This window comes from Phyllostomus hastatus, unplaced genomic scaffold, assembly GCF_019186645.2.
Source record: "Phyllostomus hastatus isolate PE091 unplaced genomic scaffold, TTU_PhHast_1.1 phas_contig_80, whole genome shotgun sequence".
In the NCBI taxonomy this organism is placed as follows: Eukaryota; Metazoa; Chordata; class Mammalia; order Chiroptera; family Phyllostomidae; genus Phyllostomus; species Phyllostomus hastatus.
The window spans coordinates 32,480,139-32,503,620 of NW_025333960.1; positions in this window are offsets into that span (position 1 = coordinate 32,480,139).

The following is a 23,482-nucleotide window of genomic DNA, read 5'->3' on the forward strand; positions in this document are numbered from 1 at the left end:
AGATTTTTTCAAAATAAAACTAATAAAATTAAAGTAATTTCATCCTTTCATCATGTCCAGCAGCAAGGCTGGTCACACATGAAGTTATGGATTAGATGAACTTGAAGATATTTGGAAGGGCATCCTTTAGTTTCTGTAATAGAATTATGCATTCTTGTTGGTATAGGAACTTATTTCTCTGAATTCTTACACTGTCAACAATCTAGAAGGCTATGCCTTCTATTTCCCAATTTAATGTGGTTCAAAGAAGGAAGAATACTTATTTTCCCCAACATATAAATTTATGCCATTGTGAAAACAGTGGACTGCTTTAATTGCATGGGCTGACAAGAAATGACAGTCTTAGGATCTCAAGTTTTTGAGGTTTATGAGTCACCAGGAACATTTATAAATAACATTACATGTTACCTTTCTAATATTATGGAAATATAAATCTTAAAATTCACAAGAAGAATGGAATGTCTATTTCCCTGAATTATAATTTTGATGCCATGAGTTCTTAAAAATGTGGATTTTGTATTCAGACAATCTTGAAACAAACCAGATACAGACAGAAAAATGTGCATTATCCTTGAGATCTTGATAACAAAGATTACCTACTCTCCAATTGGTATCAGATATCAGGAGTGGAGTGCATAAAAAATCTAGAAGACCAACATGCATACCATAAAGTCATGGACGGCCTGGGTTTTGCAACAGCATCTGCAAAAGAAAGCAAAGCAAAAAGGTATTGGGGAGACATTTTAAAAGGTGCTTTAATTACAAAGTCACCCCAAACACATATGTAATTGCAGTTCAAGAAAAAATATAGCTATGCAGCTTAAAGGAAATCATATCAAGCATAACTGATTATTTCAGAAAGTCCCTTCCCTAACTTTTACCTAGTTGTTATGGGGCAGAAACCAACCCTAGTAGTTAAAACTGTTTCTTGGCCAACATCTGGAAACAGACAAAGAGAATCAGAGCACCATGGTTTGCTACAGCAGAAGATCTCTGCTGTCACCAGGCTCTATAATATTCACTTTATACATGAAAAACCTGAGGCCCAGACAAGGAAGACACATGCCTGAGAAAAGGTAAAATGTTAAACTCACACCTGGAACAAAGCCATACCCCCTAATTTCCAACCCAATTATCTAAACTGTCATCTGAAGTTAATGTTGATAAAATCCAAAAAATTAATATTAAATGTGCATATATGGATAAACCAATTTTAGGGGGTTTATACTATTTATCCTTCTCAAGGTCTTGGTTATAAAGAGGACATTAAATTACAGACCTTAGATATACAAGAACAGGAACAATATTATGAGGTCATGGACCATATTTGCTTACTCATTTCTGCCTCATGATTCACTTAACCTAGACTTTGACCCCTCACCCAGTATGTTATTTATTTCTAAAGGTCCTTCTGTATCTGAGCAAAAATACCCCTGGAATCTTGGGCCCAAATTAAAACGAATGGTCATTTGATGAGGCATTCACCTTGGGAAGAAATTTTGCCATGGAATACAATGAATACGATCACCCTTTATACCACTGACAATCAATAACAGTTTAGTTGCTTAAATCCCTGTCCAATGTATTTCATTTTTGTAGTGAAAGATCTAACTCCAATATGGAGTGTATGTTATTTAATAGAGTAATGTACAATTTCAAAAATTGCCATTCCTATTATTTCTTGCAGCTCTGGAAAGTCATTGAAAATCCCATGCATTTTTTGGTAACTATTCTCAAGCTCTACACTAATCTGTAGGCCAGTCTCCAAAGCTGTTCTGTAATCTCACAAATCACTTGGAGTGCCCAAAGGGGCCCCAAGTGGATTCCTTATGTTGTAATGGAATTCATATATTAAAAACACTTTGTGAAACTATTTCTGTTAATGAAATATAAGTCCATCAAAATGATAACTATTGATAAGTGTTAATGACTTGGGTACCCTGTGAGATACTAGATTTTGTACATTATCTCACACGTAGGTAATAATCACTTCTGCAAGGCCTAAGGCTTGACTACGTAGGATTGGTGACCAGTAGGACAATTCTATAGGTATATATTTTTGTATAAGAATTGAAAAGAAATCTAGTTTGAACTCATCTGAAGAGAAATCCAGCCTGATTAGATGACTGGTAACAAAGCTTTGCCTTCAAATAAACTGATGACCCATAACCCAAAGGTTTAAAGTCTGAGGTCTCAAGAGTCTTATGGCAGAAACCATAAGAAATACAGAAAAGAAATTTTACCAAAAGCTTCTGGAGACTTTGCAATGTAAGTGTTATATTCTTGAGAGTCCTCTAAGTGAATGTAATGCCAAGTGAAGAGAGTTGGTCCCCACTCTACCTTGGAAACAGGTGGAGGTTGGACACCTTAGGTTTCTGTTGCTTTGGAATCTCACCATTCGTGCACATTGAAGCATGGTTCCAGAAGACAGTGTTCCCTAGCAGAAGCCAGCTAAGACCAGGTGGCCCAGTGTTGTAATGGGAGTGCCAAATATGTGACTCTGCAACCTGGAGGTAGAGTGGCAAGACTTAGAGAAGCAACAACTTTGGTGAAGTGAAGTCTGCTATGCCTGACAGAGTGGTGATTATGAACATAAGTGGAATGCCACCTACAGATTCTTAGATGTACTCTAGGAAGATTTGCAGGGAACTTCAACTTGAATTAGAGGACAGAAACCCACTATATAGGCATTATAACTATTAATGAGTGTACTCATGGGTGTATAGGGCCAGAGAAAGTTCAGTTGACATACTTGCAAGCTTTGTCTCCTGCTATTCACTATCCAGCCATGCACATTTTTACACCCTGTAGTATCTAAGTTCATTTTATCAAAATCTCAGAAGATTTTACATCCCTGAATAATAAAGCCAGTATTCTAAAGTTAACACTTTCTTGACTACCTGAGTCCACTGTGATCTAATTCTTGGAATTTGCATGTCAGTTATCACCTATACCATTAAGGTAGTGAGCATTATCATAGACTCATTTGTGTCCTAGCTTATATTGTTGTCTTAAATGCCTACAACTGCAGAGATGGGTTTTTAGATTTTTTAAGAGTATACTCTATCTCCTTCACTAGACTGCAAACTCTGACATTGTTAGGACTTGTCTGTTTTTAGCTTTGAGTAGTTCCTGCTGTGTTACAGCAATGGTAGATACTCGAACGCACTTGAGTGAATGCATGAATGAAATAAATTTTCCATCACTAAGACTATGATGGTCTGACAGAAGAACATGCCCAGTTGCTTTTACATGCTTTGGTCCATCTATTTACACTGTATTTTAGCCAATAATAAATAAATGGCTGAATTCTGCCTTTCAGTAGGGTGTAATGATTCCCTGGGACAATTTCTCATTTGTCAGAATTGCATTTGGATAAAAGTACAAAGAGAGAGGTGAAAAAAATGAACAAAAACCTGCTGATAAATTTAAAAATTTTTGTTAAAAACACAGCAGTAAAACAGCTGAAGCTCAAACGTAGAGAATCATGTCTCCAGAAAATAAATATCCCCCAAGCTCATAAACACTGAGGCTAGTGGTCAGGAATGAACAGATGTTTATTGCCTCATGCACCCTCTGCTACTCTGGGATAATCTCTTAAATATCCCAAATCCAGTTTGAATTTAAATTAGATTCATATTTTCTTTCACGATTATTCCATTAAAAATATCATATGATTAGCCAATTAAATAGAGGAAAAAATCAGTAGGAGAGCAATCCCCTTTAATATTTTCAATTAAGATGTAGTGTGGCCAATAAAAACGGCTTACATTTTCATTTTATGGGTACCTATGGAGAGCATTATGACACAAATGACTCAGAAGAAGGTAATCGTTTCAAAATATATTGTAGTGGAAGACTGTAAACAGTGCAGTGTGTTAGCTTACAGGGGATGTGATGAAAATATAAAGTTTTTTTCAAAGGGGATTCATGTTTATTTTATAGTCTTTTAGGGTGCTTGTGCCTGCCAATTTACAGCGCATATTTCTAAAATGCCATGGACTGTTCTCTCCTAGGGAAGGGTGGGAAGGTGAGGATATACCCATTAGGGGATAATATGTTTTTAAGGAGAAGAGAGTCATGTAGCAACTCCATCCTGTTTGCTGCCTATATTTGAAATGGAACTTCACCAGGGCATAGTATAAAAACTTATTTTCTTCCAGGACCATAAGGGAAAGGCTGCAAGGCTGGGGCTCCATGAGTCAAATGCAGCAAGAAATATGGGAAATTTCCAACTCACTGCTCATTTTGAGATCTATGATTACTGAAATTTGGGTGGAATTATTTTCTCTGACTTCTTGAGATTGTGTGACTTCAAGTAATATCAGTGTTAATAGTTCTTTTTAAAAATATTTTATGTATTTATTTTTAGAGAAAGGGGAAGGGAGGGAGAAAGAGGAGGGAAACATCAATGTGTGGTTGTCTCTCACATGCCCCTACTGGGGACCTGGCCTACAACCCAGGCTTGTGCCTTGACTGGGAGGCATGCCAGTGACTCTTTGGTTTGTAGGCCAGTGCTCAATCCACTGAGCCACACCATCCAAAACGATCTTAATAGTTCTCAATGGTTAGAGCATGGCATAGCATTTTTTAATAAATGCTTGTATACATGATTTTATTGAATCAGGCTAGCAATGATAACATTCTTATGGGTTGGGAAGGGTCCTCAAGTCCCCGATATTAATTTTTTTTTAAATTCTAGTTTAATTTAGAATTTAAATACTGCATTTTGACTGAGAAAGTGTTTATCAAGATCATATTGGCCAAGGATCATTTCTTGCACATAGGGATTTAATAAATATTTATTTAGTCATCCATGTAAAAGAAGACCAATATTATTGAGAATGCTTCTCAACATACTGAAGTAGTAATGCAAAAATGAAGCAACTGGGGATTAAAATACATGCTGCTAATAATAGAAATTTTAAATTTTAAAATGTGCTTATCATGTGTCAGATCCTACACTAAATCTTTAATATATATCCCTCATTCTTTTTCACAATCTAGCAAGATTGATATTTTCATCAGACTCAACAAAGGCCATGTAGCTAGAAACTGGCAGCAAGTTGGAGTAATCACAATATCTAGGGCCATACTGGTACATAGTTCACTGCATGGTTACATGTACATGACACTATTCTAAGCACAGGAAATACTGGAATGAACAGAGGTGAGCAAGTCAATCAAATTCCCTTCCTTTGAGGAATTTACACTCTATCATATTTTATATATACTTAAAATTTGTTTTCTAAGTTATTTGATAAAAGCACCTACTGTTTTTAATGAATATGATGAATAATTAAAAATGAGAAGTAGAACATGGAACCAAACTTTTTCTCTTCTTGTAGCTTGTGCTCATACAGAATGGGCATGTTTTCTATTTTTGTATTTACCCAGTAATTATACAAACTACATCAATAATTAATTCAACTCTCAGACTTCAGGGACAAATTATATTTTTTCTTTGTATACAGAAAAATTAAGAACACTACAATTATTTTTGGCCACAAGCAAACATGAAGTCTAGAAGTTTGTTTTGTTTATTACTTCACCCCTATGCAACTAATTTAGATGTCTTGAGCCATCATGTTATTTTATTTTCAAAAATGTTCATATAAGAAGTATCTTAAGTTTATCAGGGGTTGGGATTTGGGGGAAGAGTGAAAGACAAAATGTGGAGGATTTTTTACAGCAGTGAAACCACTCGGTATAACACTGTAATGGTCAACACAGGTTATTACACATTTGTCAAAACCCATAGAATGTGCAATATCAAGAATGAACCCTAGGGTAAATTATGGACTTTGGGTGATTGTGATGTGTCAATGCAGGTTCATTTAATGTAACAAATATACCATTCTGGTGGGAGATGTTGATAATGGGGGGAGGCTATGCATGTTTGAGAGCAGGGATTATATGGGAAATCTGTAGCTTTTTCTCAATGTGGCTGTGACCCTATAGTCTTTGAAAAAGCTTATCCATAGTAAGTGATGGTGAAGTTGGAGATCAATCTAACTCTCATGCACTACTGATTGAAATAAAGAATTTTATAGCCATATTAGAAATCAGTTCAGCAATTTCTTATGAAGCTAAATATGCATTTATCACAGAACTTAGCAGTCCCACTTTTAGGTACTTATCCAAGTGAATTGGAAAAGTATGTACTTTGAAGTTTGCAGCATCTTTATTTATAATTGCCAAAATCCCAATTGCCCTTCAACAGGTGAAGGCATAAACACTTTGTATATGTCTTTGCAATGGAATACCAATCAGTAACAAGAGCAAATACACAAGAGACTCACAGAACATGCGTGACTCTTACGCATGTTTTGCTAAATAACAGAAGTCAAATGAAAACTACATATTTTATTTTTAAAATTTATATAGCACTCTGCAAGAGGTGAAATTATAGAAAATGTGTCTAAAGTTGCCAGGGTTTGGGGTAGAAGAAGTGGTTGTCTACAAGGAACAGCATGAGAACATCTTGGAGGTAAAGGAATTGATCTCTATAGCACTGTGATGAAGTATACATGAGTGGATGCATTTGCTTAAACCTATAGAACTGTACACCACAAGTGATCAATTTTAGAGCATAAAAATCAAAAGAAATGGCCAACTAAGATGGTGGAAAACCAAAGCTGGAATGCAGATTGTGCCAAATAACTCTGATAGTATTATAAATTAGTAACATAACTGTACTAAAGTAAGTACATAAGTACATAAAGTAAGTACTAAAGTAAGTACATAAAGTAGTAAGTGGTCTAAAAAAGCTTTAGAAAAGTTTGTTTTGAAAAGTTTTTTTTCTAAAATTAAAATACAAATTAAAAATATATTTATAGTATTCATATTTAAAATAAATGTAGTCTTTATAATTTATAAAATATATAGTAACATATTTACTGCATATTATGTACAATAATAAAACATATTTGTCATAGGTATTTTAGAAGAGTATTCCTTACTTTATAAGAAATAGATCAATGCCTAGTTATTTTTTGTAACTGATTTCTAGCCTAAATCCATCTGTAATAATATATCAGATGATGAATATGTTCAATTTAAAATATACAGGGTCCAGCAAAAGTAAGGCCTGCTTGAGTGTAGTTGTTAGGGAAATTATATGGGTGTAATAATTTATAGTTTTAGTTTTAACATTTCAACTAAAATGTCATATGGTGTGCTTGAGTGTTATATTGTTATGTTACAGAATTACATTCTTATGATTTTGTAATAAAAAGGGGTGTTATTTTTGCCTGGCCCTATATGTATTTGTGTGTGTGTATATATACTATATATACTATATATATAATATATATACTATATATATATATTTAGTCTTGCTTTACAAAGCAATGTATGGTAATTTTTTGTGAATCTTCTATTTGAATTTGTACTGAAGATAATATTTTTCATTTATTGGTGCAGGTTCTACATACAGGGTCTGTCCAGAAGTTATCCAGCCATGTATTATGAAAAATACAAAAATATGGGAAAAGCCAGAAGTCACAGGGCACTGAATCTAGGCTGTAGGGATGCCAAGTCACCTAGGTGGTTTGATGTTTCACCAAAAACTCTGCACAAAATATGGTATGTGAGTGGGTACATTGTTGTTATGAAGCAGCCAATCATCAGTTTCTCAGAACTGCAATCTTCTGAATCATCTGAGTAGTTTCTGTGGAGGAATGTTTATGCTTAATGCAAAATTTGATGCAGATTCATCGTTCCACTAGTTCAGTTATTTTGAATGCATCAGCCACACAGTACACATGCTCACTCAACAGCATCCACTGCCCCCACTGACTAGTACAGTGAAGTCATCAGTGTTCATGCATGTGCATTCCAGTCCACTCTCTTTGGCTACTAGGTTACATCAATACTGCACGAACCATTCTCATTATATTAACAACTCAGACCCCTACAGCCCAGATTTGGCTTTTCCCAAAACTAAAATCATCTGTGAAAGGGAAGAGATTTCAGACTATTCATGAGATTCAGTAAAATACAATGGGACAGCTGATAGCAAATGCGAGAACTGTGTGAGGTCCTAAAGTGCCTGCTTTGAAGGTGACTGAGGTGTCAGTGTCCTATGTACAGTGTTTCTTGTATCTTCAATAAATGTCTCTATTTTTCATATTACATGATTGGATAGACCTCATGTGCTGGTGTAGATTGGGACCCTATTACTTTAAACAGATCATTTTAATTTCATAGCCTTAAAGGTTCTTTAAAGTCAAGATTATGTGTTGTACTTCTTTTCTACCATCCACGGTATCTAGGTCATTTTATAATAAGTATATAGTATGTACTCTGTAAATAAGAGACCATTTTATTGTCAATGAGAGATACAGATCAAGATTTAGCATTAGACCAAATAAGATTAAATATCTTACGCTAACTGCTTCAATTTTAATTTCTATGAAATTTCAAGATTTACCATTCTGAAAAAATATATATAGTCCTTAAAATAATTACAATATTAAATAGTAGTGGCAAATATGTAAATGAAAAATACCTCCTGGGATTTTACATAAGGAAGGGAGGCCTTATACCATGTGACAGATGACTTTATGATCTTGTCTTTCTCAGAGGAGAATATGAATCTAATTCTGAACTTCTTGAGAAAAAAAATATTGGCATTTAATTAACACCATAAGGCAGACAAACATAGCTCAAGTGATCTTTATCTCTGATGTTTGCCTTGGATGCTTTCAGGAATAGAGAGCTTTCAGCAATTTCATGCTTTTTGTAGTACCCCTTTAAGGCACCTTCAGGCTTCATGCACATAAGCTACGTGCCTGATACGACTATATTTGTGGGCACACTTGCTGGGACTTGTAAGAAGCTGTTTTTATATTATTCAAATATCAAAATGATTCTACTATGTTACTTATGTAAGTACCTCTGGGAGAATATACTTTTCTTCTATGAAAAATGAGCTTTAAGTCATCCTCATGAAAAATACTATTGTAACAGTTCCATAAGCCTAGATATAATTCTACAGGATTTTCAGAAACTAGCTGAGTTGACTTGGCAGTCAATTATTGATTTTTTTACTTTATTTATTTGTCACTTTGGTACCATAAAAATAGAATCATAAAGTTGGACTCCTCAGTACAAAATAAGAAAAATAGTAATCACTAATTTGACAAATACTTCAAGAAATAATTTTGATCACTTTCTCTGTCCCAGACTACAATAAAAGTTTTAGGGCTAAAGCAGCATACAAAACTTGAGGTCATTTTATTGGAGTTTAAAGAGAGACAAAGAATAAACATATAAATAAATAAGTAAATCAGAAAAAAAATATCAGCAATATAGAGAGAATTTTGAAAAGAATGGCATGATATAGAATGCCAGGTAGATGGGTCCAATTTTGATTGGACACTAAAATCCAGATGACAAAAGAGAGAAGCAGGGGTGTGTGTGTGTGTGTGTGTGTGTGTGTGTGTGTGTGTTTCCAAACACAATACCTCATTCAAAGACCAAGGTAATTTACTTCTCATTTATTGTCATCTACAGAAATCTACTGTTATTTAACATACAAAGGATTCTCAAGGTGTTTATGCAATGGGTTGGCATGTTTTTTGCTTCAGTATAGCCTGTCCAGATCACAAGCTTAGGCTTCTCATGCCTGAATTCCCACCACGTTTTGTCTGCACCATGTGCAACCCAAGCTTTCATAGACAGCAAGGCAAGGCAAGAGAAACTAGAGAATCACATGAAGTCTTTGCACTGACAGCCTGAAAGGGCCATGTCAATTCTGTTTATATTGTATTGGCTAGATCTTATCAAATATCCTTCTCAACTGTATGGGGAGCTTAGAAGTGAAACTTCACGTGACTAGATTCAGGGAACAAGATATTAGTGGACCCTGATCATATCTCTCCTATGTAGAAAAAAGCTTGAAAAATGTAAGGAACAATAAAACAGAGAGTGTTGGAATGTGGAGATGAGAAGAAAGTCCTATAAGGTGAGGTTAGAGATAGGGTAAGGGAGTTTTTAAGGGTTTTGTAAGGCCAATTAGTTGTTAGGATTTTATCCCAAGTGGGAAGCAATGCTTTAAAATGACAGGATTTGCATCTTTAAAACATGAATCTTTGTGGTATATGGAATATTGATATTTGTCACAATAAAGAGGTTGGCCAGTAGGAAGCAAGTGGAACCTTTTATGGAATGGGTTGATATGAAAGTTAATAGTAAAGAGAGAGAATTGGATTCATTTATAATGTGTTTCAGTGGTCAGATTGACAGGATTTCATGATGACTTGGATGTGAAAGAAAGGATAGGATTTAGATTTTTGTCTTCAGCAGTGACATGGTACCTATATACTGAGATAGGTAAGATGTGTGGGTTACAGGTTTGTAGTATAAATCCAGGGCTGTCTTTTGAGTATATATGATAAGTATATTTGGGGTCATTGAGGGTATGTTGAATAAATGCTGTTCCTGGTAATTCAGAAAGTCATTGGAAATACAACAAATAGATTTTTGAGTCTTCAACATATACATGGTGTTTTTCTGCCATAGGCAGGAAATTTACCTAGGACAAGGAGATGAGTGTTATGTAATAGGTTTATTGTCGTTATGGGACTAGAAAGAAAACATTTCTTCCACTGTGACATGCATTTTTTTTTCTGGAACCAACTACACACATTTTCATGATGACAAACAACATGGTAAAGTTTCCAGGGAGTAAGCCTTAAAAATGGCCTTCCCTACTCTCTAATCAATAAGAAACTATTTTTAAGACAGCTGCTATTTTCTGGTGCAGAATGCATCTCAACATTTCCTGGCTGAGTGGTTCTGGAGGCTGCTTCATGATTGCATTTTATGTTACTCATTGAAGGGCCCACAATTACTATGCCATCTTTCACAGCAAAAGATGATTCTGTTGGCAAGCAATGGAATTAGGGAATGGGTAGGTGTCCACATTATCTTGCCTAGTTTTTTTTTTTTTAACTAACCAAATACTTATATTAGAAAGTCTTTGTCATCTCTATTTACCCAAATCATATTTATCAGGAACAAACTCAAGTCTGAAGTTTAGTATAATCTCTCCATGATGAGCTCTATATGTTTTACTTTGATGCGAAAATTTGGAACATTTAAATTATTAGTCTAATGTTTTGCATATATATGCTTCATCTCCCCTTATTAGGATATGTGACTTTCATTTTATGTTCCTCTTTGAATGTCCTAAAATATCTAGCCTTGCTCAGAGAACATAGGATTGTGCAGTAGACTGCATTTTCTGTTATGTGGTTTATATGTATGTGTGGTTTGTGTGTGTTTGTGAGGGAGAGACAGAGAAAAAGAATGTGTCAAAATGTTAATGAGTCCATTTTTGAAACTGGGTATATAGTGTTTTGTTTTTATAATTGTATTTTACTGATTATGCTATTACAGTTGCCCCAATTTTCCCCCCTTACCCCCCTCCACCCAGCAGCCCCACTCCCTCAGGCAATCTCCACACCATTGTTCATGTCTATGAGTCATGTGTAGATTCTTTGGCTACTTCATTCCCTATATGGTACTTTACATCCCCATGGCTACCTGAGTATATATTTTGAATTATCTTTCTAATACAAAAATAATATGTGAATTTTCAAACAATTTGAAATTCTAAACATATCTCAAGAAGTATATTTTATATATCTTTAAATATTTTGGAATTTCTGCATAACTATATATTTATAATTAATAAGTTGAATCATATGATATTACCATTTTTAGATTAAAACAATCTGTACATCAACAATTTCAAAAGGCTTAATATAATCCATTGAAATTTTCATATATTGATTTTCCATACAAAATAGTGAGCATATTTTCTGTCTATAAATTGTTCTCAAACACATGAATTTAATTGGCTGTTCAGAAATACTTGATTTAAATAGTGATTTATTCAGCTACTTCAATATTGTTTAGTATTTGTTTTTCCTTTCTATTTTCCCTTTCTAATAAATACAAAATTTGCTATATTAGTTCTTGTCTATATGTGTTATTTTTACTTTTGTATAATTCTGTTAAAGAATCACTAGATTAAAGATTATTATTATTTATACATTTATTAATTCATCTTAACAACAGGTATCTTGAAATACTATATTAATTTACTCTTCCATTGGAAGGGGATGTACCTTCTCTGTATCTTTTCTAATGTATAAAAATCTAATTGCATAATTTATATATACTGAATTTTATTACTACTAATACATATTACTACTAATGGTGGCAAACATTTTTTAAGGTTTTATTAGGAGTTTCCACATTTTCTGAAATATCTACACCATTTACTAGTTTGTATTTTGTATGCTTAAGAGTTTTCTCACTAATTCTTAAAATTTCCTCACTTATGCTAAATATTAATCTTTTCTCAAATATATTAAAATACTTCCAAATCTTTACACTTATACTTCAATTGTTTTGTCAAATTTTATAGTACAGTGAAATAAAATTGGGGGGGTGTAAAACAAATCAGCATTTTCCTATAACTATGTTTTTATTCTTAATATTTTTCAGTTTTCAGATCAGTTTTTACCCATGAATTCTTTGAATGTTTATTTTTCATATAATTTTGTGGTGTGTTTAACTCATGAATCTACCACATATATATTTTCTACATGGTATGAGCTACAACTTGGATGACTTTCTATCAAATGTTTTCTTAAGTTTAAATTCTATTTCTCAGTTATATTTAGTGTTATCTTTATTGTATGCTACTTACATATACACACATCTCTTTCACGAAAACAATCTATTTTATTTTATATTACATTTTTGTTTTAATTATTGTCATTTCATTATGGCAAAAAAAATTGAAGGCTTTACTTGATATGAGTATTTTTTTTTAGCACGAGAGACACTTCCCAAACTGGAATAGTTCGACCACAACAATGGTAGGAAGCTCAGAGGCAAGACATCACAACATACCTTGTAAAGTGAAAATGAGGAAGTAGTTTAACCTTTACAATGATTACTTACTGCAGTGGCGGTTTCCAAACAGGAGAAAATTGGCTAGAAGTAATTATATCATTTTAGAAAAATGACTTAAACTTCACTTCTGATTACCAGAAAAGTCTGCAAGAAATAATTTAAGTTACATTTTGCTTACATTCATGAAATAAACTAGGTAAGCTTTGCTTACATGGCTTAACTGCTTTTGTGAGCTCAGGAGAATTTCAAGCCTGATCTCTATTTTATTTTATTTTATTTTAACAATAATATCCCATTTAATATATCAAATATTGAGAGATAAGATTTACTCATATTACGAGTTTTAAAAAATAATTATTTTGATACTTAGTGTTGGAAAATTTTAAAAGTATCTATCAAAGTCCACCCTGCATAGCCATTCTTGCTCTGGTATCTTAAAAAAATATCTAAATAAATTACATTAACCCCATAATTTTTGTGGCTATGTATACATTTATTCAGAAAAATTGACCAATTTACAATATAAATTACTTTAAATATTTTATAAATAATTTGCTTTACAGCATTGTTAAATATTATAACTTATTTTTTGTGACACACAGACATGCTCAGTTTGAGATCTTAAGTTATATTATTAATTCTAAGCTTATTTCTGTATGTTACATTTGATTTTCTACATATATGAATGAGAAATAGTATTTGTAATTCTAATTTGTCCCCTCTTTTTTACTAAGTGCTATCTTGAATACCATTTTACTGAAATGGCCAGAATTTCTTGAAAAACTTTTTACAAAAAATGCTAAGAACTCTAATATTGCATGGGTACTTTAAAATCTGTAATAATAATTATATATATAATTAAACTGTGAACCGTACTTTATTTTTAGTTATTTATACATATTTAATACTATTTTGAATAATAATACATTTGTGAAATTTATTATAAGTAGCATTTTTCCTTATGTGCATATCATTTCATGTAATATGCTCATAGATTTTGAAAGTATTAAATTATATACTTTCTAGTGTTAAATAATAATACTTGGATGAGAATTCTTTCTAGTGATTCAAATGACATCATTAAACTTATTTGACAAATATTTTATTTATTTAAGATTTTGAATGTGCCCATGTGTGTGCCCAGAAACTTGAAAGTGGACATGATGTTATCTAGGTAGTGGTATGTAAGTTTCAAAAATGAAATAGAATGTTTTAAGATTTCCTTATATTTTAAACCAAATTATATCTTGTGGAAATTTGAGAATTTGAAGTAACTCAATAATAAAGCTAGCCTTCCTTGTGGCAATGAAAAGTTATCATAAACTTGTCAACATCTTTGATGAATATTTTTCATTATTCATCTTTTGTATTTCTATGGTATTTTATATTTTCCTAGCAATTAACATATTTCAAAATTCTAATAAAATTTTTAGCAAATTCATTATAAAGCACGTATAATTTTGTAAAACCCTTTAAAACATCATGTCTCCAATTGTTTTTGTTTTATCTCTCATTGAAGTGTCATAACTTATATAATTTTATTTTGTTTTCAATATGAGATTTTATCATTTACTTTACATACTGTTTTAAATTTTTATACTTATTATTTTATTTATTTTTTCTGTGCAATGAGTTGTCCTTTTTTAGCTATAATTTTCTAAACTGAGTGGCAAAATTATATGTATTAGTACTCTTTCTGTTTAATAACAAAAGCATATGAAGCTATAAATGTACCTGGGAAAACCCTATGCATTTTGATCTGTTTAGTTTTAGTTTTGCTTTAAAAACCATTTTTAAGTTAATAATAGTTATAAATTCATTTCATTCAAACTACATTCTAGGTTTTGTTGTGTGTGCTTGATGTACTTTAATCAGTTCATAGGTCCATTTAACAGATGATAGGAGAATTTAGGTGAAGAAAAGTTGAATAACTTGGCCTAGTTTGTTACTAGAAGTAATGTTCCTGGAATTTTAAGCTAAGCTGTTTTCATATATTTGCCAGAATGCTCTTTTTTAGAAAGGGCTTGTCACCCAGGAATAAACATTGTTTTGTTTCCTTATTATTCATTTGTTTATCCATTTATTTGTGTGTTTATCTGTGCAGGATTTAAAATGAATGTATTTTAAGCATGATGTTTGATAAGTTTTGATAACTACATAAATAAATATAACCACCATCTCATCCAATCCTGATGGAATATGGAAATTCCCATCAACCCAAGTATTCCATTGAACACTTCTCTGGCAGTTCCCATACCCCAATCACTGTTCTGATTTATATCAGCCAAGAATTTTATGTGTTCAAAGACTTTATGCAGTTGAATATCTGTCTGACTTCTTTAGCTAAACATAAACCTTGTCATTCCTACATTTGGTTGCATTTATCTGTAGTTCATTGCTTTTTAAAAAACTTAGGAGTAATGTATGTATGGATATATCACAGTTTTGTCTTTCCCATTACCTCTTGAGGGACAGTTAAGTCATTTCCAATTTATAACTAGTAGGAATAGAGTCTTTCAGGACATATGTTTTCATTTCTCTTGAGTAACTACCTAAGAGTAGAATTGCTGTGTTACAAGGCAGGCTTATTTTTAACCTTATTGAAAAAAACCTGATTTTGAAAGTGGTTGCTACATTTGTAACTCCCACCAAAAAAATCATGAGCTTCTTTGTTCTGTTTCCTTAAGAACGTTTTGAAGTGGTATCTAGTAGTGTGAATTTGCTATTTTCTGATGTCTGACAATGACAATCTTTTTAAACTGTGCTTGTTAGCTATTCTTTTGTTTTATTTTATAAAGTTCACAAGCATTTTCCAATTTTGGATTTTTGTCTTTTTTTGAACTATAGGAGTTGTCAATATATTCTGATAAAAGTCCATCAGATGTAATTACAGAAATGTTTTCCTCTCAGTTTGTATTTTACAGATTCATTTCCTTAATGATTTGTTTGAAAGAGCAGATATATTTCATTTTGATGTAGTCTAGTTTATCATCTTTTCCTTTTCTTCTTAGTGTTTTGTCTTATCTAAAAAAAAAACCTCTATTCCAAGGTTGCATCATATTTTTCTGTATTTTGTTTAAAAAGCTTCATACTTTTAGCTTTTATGTTTATGCATATCCATGATCAATATCAAATTAATGTTTATGTATGTTGTCAGGTAGAGGATTGAGGTTCATTTCTTTCTTTAATTTTTAAATTTAACCTTTATTATTTTTTCCATTATCATTTAGTCCCCTTAGACTCCCTTACCCCCAGCAATCACCACACTGTTGTCCATGTCCATGAGTCCTTTTTCCTTTTTTGCTCAATCCCTTTACCCACTAACCTCCCCCCACCCCACTAGCTGTCATGTTTTCTCCATCTATCATTCTGTCCCTGTTTTGCTAGTTAGTTCAGTTAAGGATGCGAATATTAGCCATATCAGGCCACAGACTCCGTGGACTTGTGCCCCATATATTTGAAAAATATTTTGGTTTCTTAAGTGTTGCTATCAAGATAAGATGAATCTTAAGTCACCAGTGACGTTCTTTGTAACCATTGCGAGAAGGAATGTGTGGGAATAAACCTAACTTAGATGAATTTAGTGCTGAGAGATGGAGTTGGGAGACACCCTAAGCAATAAACATCCCTGAATCGGGAAGCATCTCTGGATAATTTAATAGAAGAGGGTGGAGAGGTTGGTAAAAAAAATTTTGTAAATGCAAGATAGTAACTATTTTTAAGTTTTGAGGGTCAGATAGCCTCTACCTCAATTACTCAACTCAGCTGTTACAGTGTGAAGACAGTAATAGATGGTAAATAAGGAGTGATTGTACCTTTGCTCAATCTTTATTTATAAAAATAAACAGTGGCAGTGGGCCATAGCTTGCTGACCCTGATGTAAAATAATAAATCCTATCTCTTTTTTTAACTTTAGTTCAAATTGGGTATATGACATTTGCCATCCTAAGATGCCTGACTTAAAAGCTTTCAGCCCTAACTGTGGAAAGTATAGCTTCCATGCATGGCATAGCCTCTGCAATCACTAAACCTGCTTTTCCTGCCCTACCACCTACTCCTTTTCAAGTCAATACAGCATGATAATGGCCACAGGAGAAAAGTGTTATTGTGGTTCAGGAAAAGGAGAGGAGTCTGCCCATATAAAAGAGCAATGCCCTGGCAGCGAACAAAAGGCTGCTTTGTTTGCTGTTACACTTCCTGGGTCTCTGAGAGAGATATTTTCTCCCCATTTTATTTCCAGGGGAACAGACTTCTCCATTTAGAAACTGAACAACAGGAGAGGCGCGCATTATTTTCTCAACCCAGATCAATTGTCTTTTTACTTAATGCCAAATCTTTTCTGATAACAGCAAAGATTTTCTGTCAGTTGAATTTTGGGGGGAAGAAGGGTGGTGAGTTTTCAAAGCCTTTCTGTTTTTCTTCAAAAATGTTTCAGCAGAAAATGTAAAGAGTCTGTATTTAGAGCCGCTGGACCAGTGCTGTTTGGGACTCAGACATTGTCCGACACAATGAAATAAATGTAGTGTACAGCTTTGGGGAGTTCTTTTTTTGTAGTCTGAAGTTATGGAAAATAAAAGATATAAAAGGGCAGACTCTGATAATAATTAAACTTTCCCAGAAGCCTACGAGTTCTCCAAAGTCTTTGGCAAACTTTTTTAAAAGGGTCTGATTCAGAAACAGGTGCCAGACCCAGTAATTCAGGAGCATATGCATTATCTCAACCTGGGGAATGGAAATAAAAGAAGCAGCATTAATCAGACCTCTAATCAGTGAGTGATACAATAAGGTTGATCTCACCTTATTTAGCTAGAAGCTCGCAGTGAGGCAGTATCCAGGTAGTCACCATTTTCATACTGATTATATCAGGAAAAATGAGGGTAATGATTCAGATTTGGCAGCTGTGGTGTTCTCTTGTATGAGAAACTAATAAAGGGACACTAAATCTTGATATACTTATCACATTTGGGCTGTCAGGAATATATAATCTTCTCCAAAGTTTCTTGGATTTGTTCAGTACAGCATATTTCATCAGGAAGAAAAGTCCCCCACACCCCACCTTTTAGAACATTGCCTGAAGAAACAAACCTACATCTTCCTAGAAAAGCAAGTCCCTTGTTATGTGAACAATATACTTACTAAAGGGTTTTGTAAAACATGTGCAAACACACATTATCTACACACTGATGTCCAAATTTAATTTACTTAGAAATGAAGCACCTTCAGATTTGTGGAAATCTTTGCAGTAAATATACTGATGCATAAAATTATGTTTTAAATCTATTACCTGTTGTCATTTGCATTCTTAGATTATGTTTAAAGAGTGGGACAACAGATAGCAAAGAATACTTTATATCTAAGGTACAAAACAGAAACATGGAAGTGAGTGTGTGTGTGCGTGCATGTGCACAGTGTTCAGGAAATTTATGGGTAATGCTGAAACTGATGCAGGCAAATACAGTCAAGTTTACATTTGCTAGGAATTGCCTTGGTTTATGAAAGACTGGGCAAGGCACACGAGTCTGAGGAAAGGTGGGTACTCTCACTGTTGATATGCTTATGGAGGGATTCTTTGGGATGCTAATGGTCAATCTTGTAACAACAAGAACAGAATGGAGTAATTAACTGTACTTTTTATTTTCTTTCCTCTGTTTCAGGACATCTGGACACAGAGCCTCTCACTGTGTTAGAGCTATTTTATCATTGCAAGTTGTCTCCCAGAGGTAAGACTCTTCACTAAAGGCCTTAGGTATCTTGTAATGTACACCCTCATCCCAAGCATCCAGTGGTCCTTTGCTCTCCTGCTTTTGAGGATAAAACAGCCCAGCATTTTTTATATCTTATGTTAGTTAATGTGTGACCATTTGCATGAACATATATGCATGTTATGTACACTTTTTTAGAACAAACTTTTAAAGATATAGACTTCCAGATTTGGAAGGAATCTGGCAAGTATCAATGTAACCTCTGGACAGAGAATGTGTGGCAATTGGGAAAAATACTCCTCTTTGGATCAATAAACTTCACTTTGAGATTTACCACCCTCTTCCCCCATCAATAGTTTAGACAACAAACTAAATACTTGAATCTAGAGTTTTCATTTGGAAATGGAGGACATTTTTGGTGTTGTGTATTATACTAGATTATTGTAAACATAAATCAGATTATGAGATTGAAAAAATCTTCATAATGCATAATATAATGGGCTACAAGAATTTTCATTGGAATCAGGCACCTTGCTCACTTAACATACTTCATTGGCTATCTTCCTAGTTCACAGAAGTGCCAAGACTAATTTTAGGGCCCTGAAAAGCATTTTGTTTTGTTTTCCTGCAAAGTCCTCTTCTCAGGGTGTTTTGTGTTGTTTTTCTACAAAACACTCCTCACAGATACCTGCTCACTTCCTCTAGGTGTCTACACAAAGCCAGCCCTCACCAACTTAGCTAAAATGACTTCCTTTTTTCGAACTTTATTATTTTCAATTCCTTTGTGCTGCTTTATTTTTCTTCCTAACACTTGTCATCACGTGATATATTATATATTTGAGTCTTTCCATTTATCTTCGAAAACTTGGGTCCTTTTTGTTTACTGCTGTAACTTCTATTCTGATGAATCCCATGAAAATACATCCAGTAAATACCTGCCTGTTAAATGAAATATATAATGGTGTATTCATAATATAGTAAAGGTAATCATAATTGAAAAGGGTGACTCCAGTATAAAAATTAAAATTTCAGTTTTTACTGCTGTGGGAGAAAACCTGGTTTTATGCTTAAAAGAATCTATAGCCCTGTTTACATCAAAGTGCTTATTCTGGCAACATGTAGGGTTGGGCTTAAGTTTATAGATATTTGACCTCTTTCTGTCAGCTGCAATGCCAAGTGTCTAAGGAAATGTTTACCATGTATTAGCTTGCAGCTCACAGATTTATCCAGGTCTTAGAATTACATGTTTATTATTTTTTAAACAGAAGATATGTTATAAGAATCAGTAGAGATGTGTCTGAGTGTACAGTACTTTCAGTATGTAAGTCATCCTTGGGGTATCATACTCTTGTATTGTTTCATGAGTACCAGGGGCATGGCCACCATGTACCCAGACGAAAAAGAGAATTCAGCCTTCTGTTCCTGTGATGAAGGGCATATGTATCATTAATCTCTATGTTCTATCACTACACTCTCTTAGTCTGTAGAACTGGAAACTTTTGTATGAAAATATCACTAAATACTTTTTAATTTAAAAAATGAGTTTATTCCTTATTAATTTGCAATATGGGAAAAGTAGAGACCTCAACTGTCAGTTCAAATTTAGGAAGAAAGGAAATATTGTGGTTATTATCCCCAGTGCTGAGTTAAATGGCATAATAAGGTAAGCCCAGTATGCTTTACCTGAAAGTAGGTTGTTAAGTAATACCCAAAGAACACAATGGAGCTTGAACAATTCATCTCTATCAATTGTTTTTATTCTTGTTTTTGTTGGGTAGCATACACGGTTCATCTGATATTTATTGAATTATTTTCCCAACATCTTTTCTGCATTATGGATAAGGGCTAGTGGCATTTCCTCTTCCCAAGGAAATAAGAAAGAGGGCATAGCATCCAGAACAGTTAGAATGGCAGGTGTGTGTGTGTGTGCATGTATCAGTGACACTAAGTATTTGAAACAGACTGTGAATACAACAATAAAGAATAGTCATGTAGAGTTTAACTTGGATATTGAGACTTAAAAGGAAATATGACTTGTTATCCTTGGGAGGTAAGTTTATCCTGAGAGCAGTGTTTACTGACTTAGGTAAAAATCATCTGCTTGTTGCTTTTGAGGTCAACTCAACTTTCTATGAATCAGTCTCTATTGTTTCAATACAGGGCTTTAAAAAATGTGCCTAATAAAGTTTGGAATGTATCATGGAAGGTAGGGTCATTTTCCTTCTGACACAGTAATCAGCTATGAATATTAACAAAATAATAGCTGTAAGTACTTATAAAGCATTTCTATATTCATGGTAATTTGACATCTGTAACACAGAGTTTATCTCTAAAAATACAGATTCTATTAAAATAAGGACATCATAAATTAAATATTTTTTAAATTCTAGAATAAGTAATGTTAGGAACAACAAATATTTATACTAGTCAACTTTCTAAGGCATTTGAATTTTTTCTTTATCCTTTCTCATAACATCCCTAGGAGATAGTACTATGCTGTGATGAACTGTATCCTTCCCATTTGACAGCTGCAAATACAGAGGCACACAGAGGGGAAAGAAAATTATACAGAGACTACTCAGAAACTGAGTCAAACAGTAATATGAAAGTTTTGCTATGTTTGATAGGCAAGTTTTTGTGTACAGTTACAACTCATCCATTTTTTTCTACATTCTAAGCTGGCCCTGCTCTATTTTAAGGGATAGATATAAGGAGGCTGTTGTTTTTAATACAATTTTGTTTTGTTTGATACTGATGTGTTTAATCATTATTGCTGCTGGCTATTGTTCCTTTTCATGTATTTTAATACTTTAATCAATGGGAATTTTATTGGTACTTGTGTCCTGAGGCTATTGAAAGTGGAAGGTGCAATTTTATAAATATACAATTGAAATAAGAAAAAATAAAACAGATGGGCATGGAGACCATGGTGGTAATAAAGTGATAAAGTCCTTCAGGAGCTAAAGAGGTAGCATTCTTTCCAGGTGAGTGTTTGCACTAGACTCAGTGAGTTAAAGAAGTTGGTTTAGCTTGTGTTCACTGCATTTTTTTCACCTAAAATTTATTTATCTCCTCAATGTCTTTTAAGATCATTTCAAGTCCAAAATTCCATATGAGACATTAATCTGAATAATAGTTATGTTTTGAATATGTTGATTATATTTTATAAATATAAGCACTAAGCTGTATTTTGTACTTGATTATATAAAATGTATTGACAACCTTTTTGCTGGCTTATCATTTCCTCTATTTGTTTTGTATCTAACTGAAAATTTTATCCTTTCTATATGTTTGTCTCCTCTCGCTCAAGTAGATTTCAGAGTCCTGAGGACAGATGTCATATCAGATGCTTCTTTGATATCTCCCCTGGGAAATTATACACCTTAATTCTGATAGCTTCTTTATATATACCTGTGGAAACCAGAATATAAATCCAATATTTTAAAAAGCCTAAATTATTTATTCACCATTTAATTTTTTCTATTCTTTAGTAACCTGTTCCATAAGCATAGAAAAGTCAGTCTTCCATCTGTACTTCAACCTTCCTGCCACACTTTGCTCAGACTGAATTCCCATAGTCATATTCTAATCAAGATGATACCAAAGTCACAATTTATCACTTCTGCCCTATTACCACAGTAAAGAGGTCTGAGGGGGTACTGAAGAAAATGATTTCCCAATATTAATTATATCAAATGCTGAAATAATCAGGGAGATTCTATAATCTAACTACTGGTACCTGAAAAAAAGGTATGAACAACCATTGATTTACTAAATTTTAGTGGGCTTTCTTGCTCCAACTCATGGAAGAAAAAAAAAAGAAGCTTAATGATCTCTTAGGACTCTTTAACAATAAGGCTTATCTGATTTCTTCATAATCATTAAATTGATGGAAGTGGATGGGTAAATGTTCAGTGGAAGTGACCTTCAGATGAAGAAGGAAGTTTCCACTCTTTCCCAATCATGCTGAAAGTTGCATTTTTTTAATTACTCTACTTAGAGCAGCAGGATCAAAGTGATCATCACCAGTAGGTACTTAGACAAGAGTGAGAGGTTCGATGTGGACTGCTCTATTAAAACATCCCCTTCTAAACAGGGCTTCCTGGAGCTTAAGTGCCCATTGCTGCAGAAGTCAGGGTACCATTTGTGAGTGCACAGCAAAGCTCACAGCTCTGTCTAATGAGAGGAACTGCATCAAGTAGGCATCCTTAAATAGATGAAAGATCCGTGGCATCTAATGGACAATTAGTTAACTTCATTCTTCAGGTTTTTAAGCATCTGATAAATGGAGTAATAAAGAAAAATATTCCAAGTGAAACAATAAAGGAAATTAAAAGCAGTCTAAAAGGAAATGACTTCTAGGTTTTATATATTTCCCACACTATCCTGTATTTGAAAGTAAAACAACTAGTGTATGAAGTTTGCTATTTTTTCCTTTGTTTACAATTGTGAGGACTATGGACAATGCCATTATACTGGTTAGAACATATGCTAGGCTAGGTTTTTGAAATGCACATTAAAATAAGTGAGTGAATTCCATACATTGTCAAATTTAATAAAATAATATTTAATAATACTTAATCTGGAATGGATCTTAAAGTTACCTGTTCAGTTTTGTTATTCAACAGATGATGGAACTAAGGCCCAAAGTAGTAAGTTTTTTTCTAGAAGTCAGTTCTAAAATGCATGTTTGAAGATTTTTTCAAGCTTAGTAGTTGTCTCTCCATCCCAATGTTCCATTTAAGGGTGTAGGGAAGACAGATGGTGTTGTAAATTTAGTCTATGTAAATTTGTTTATATTATTTTAAGATAAAATATAATCAATGAGTTCTAATTTCTTGCTT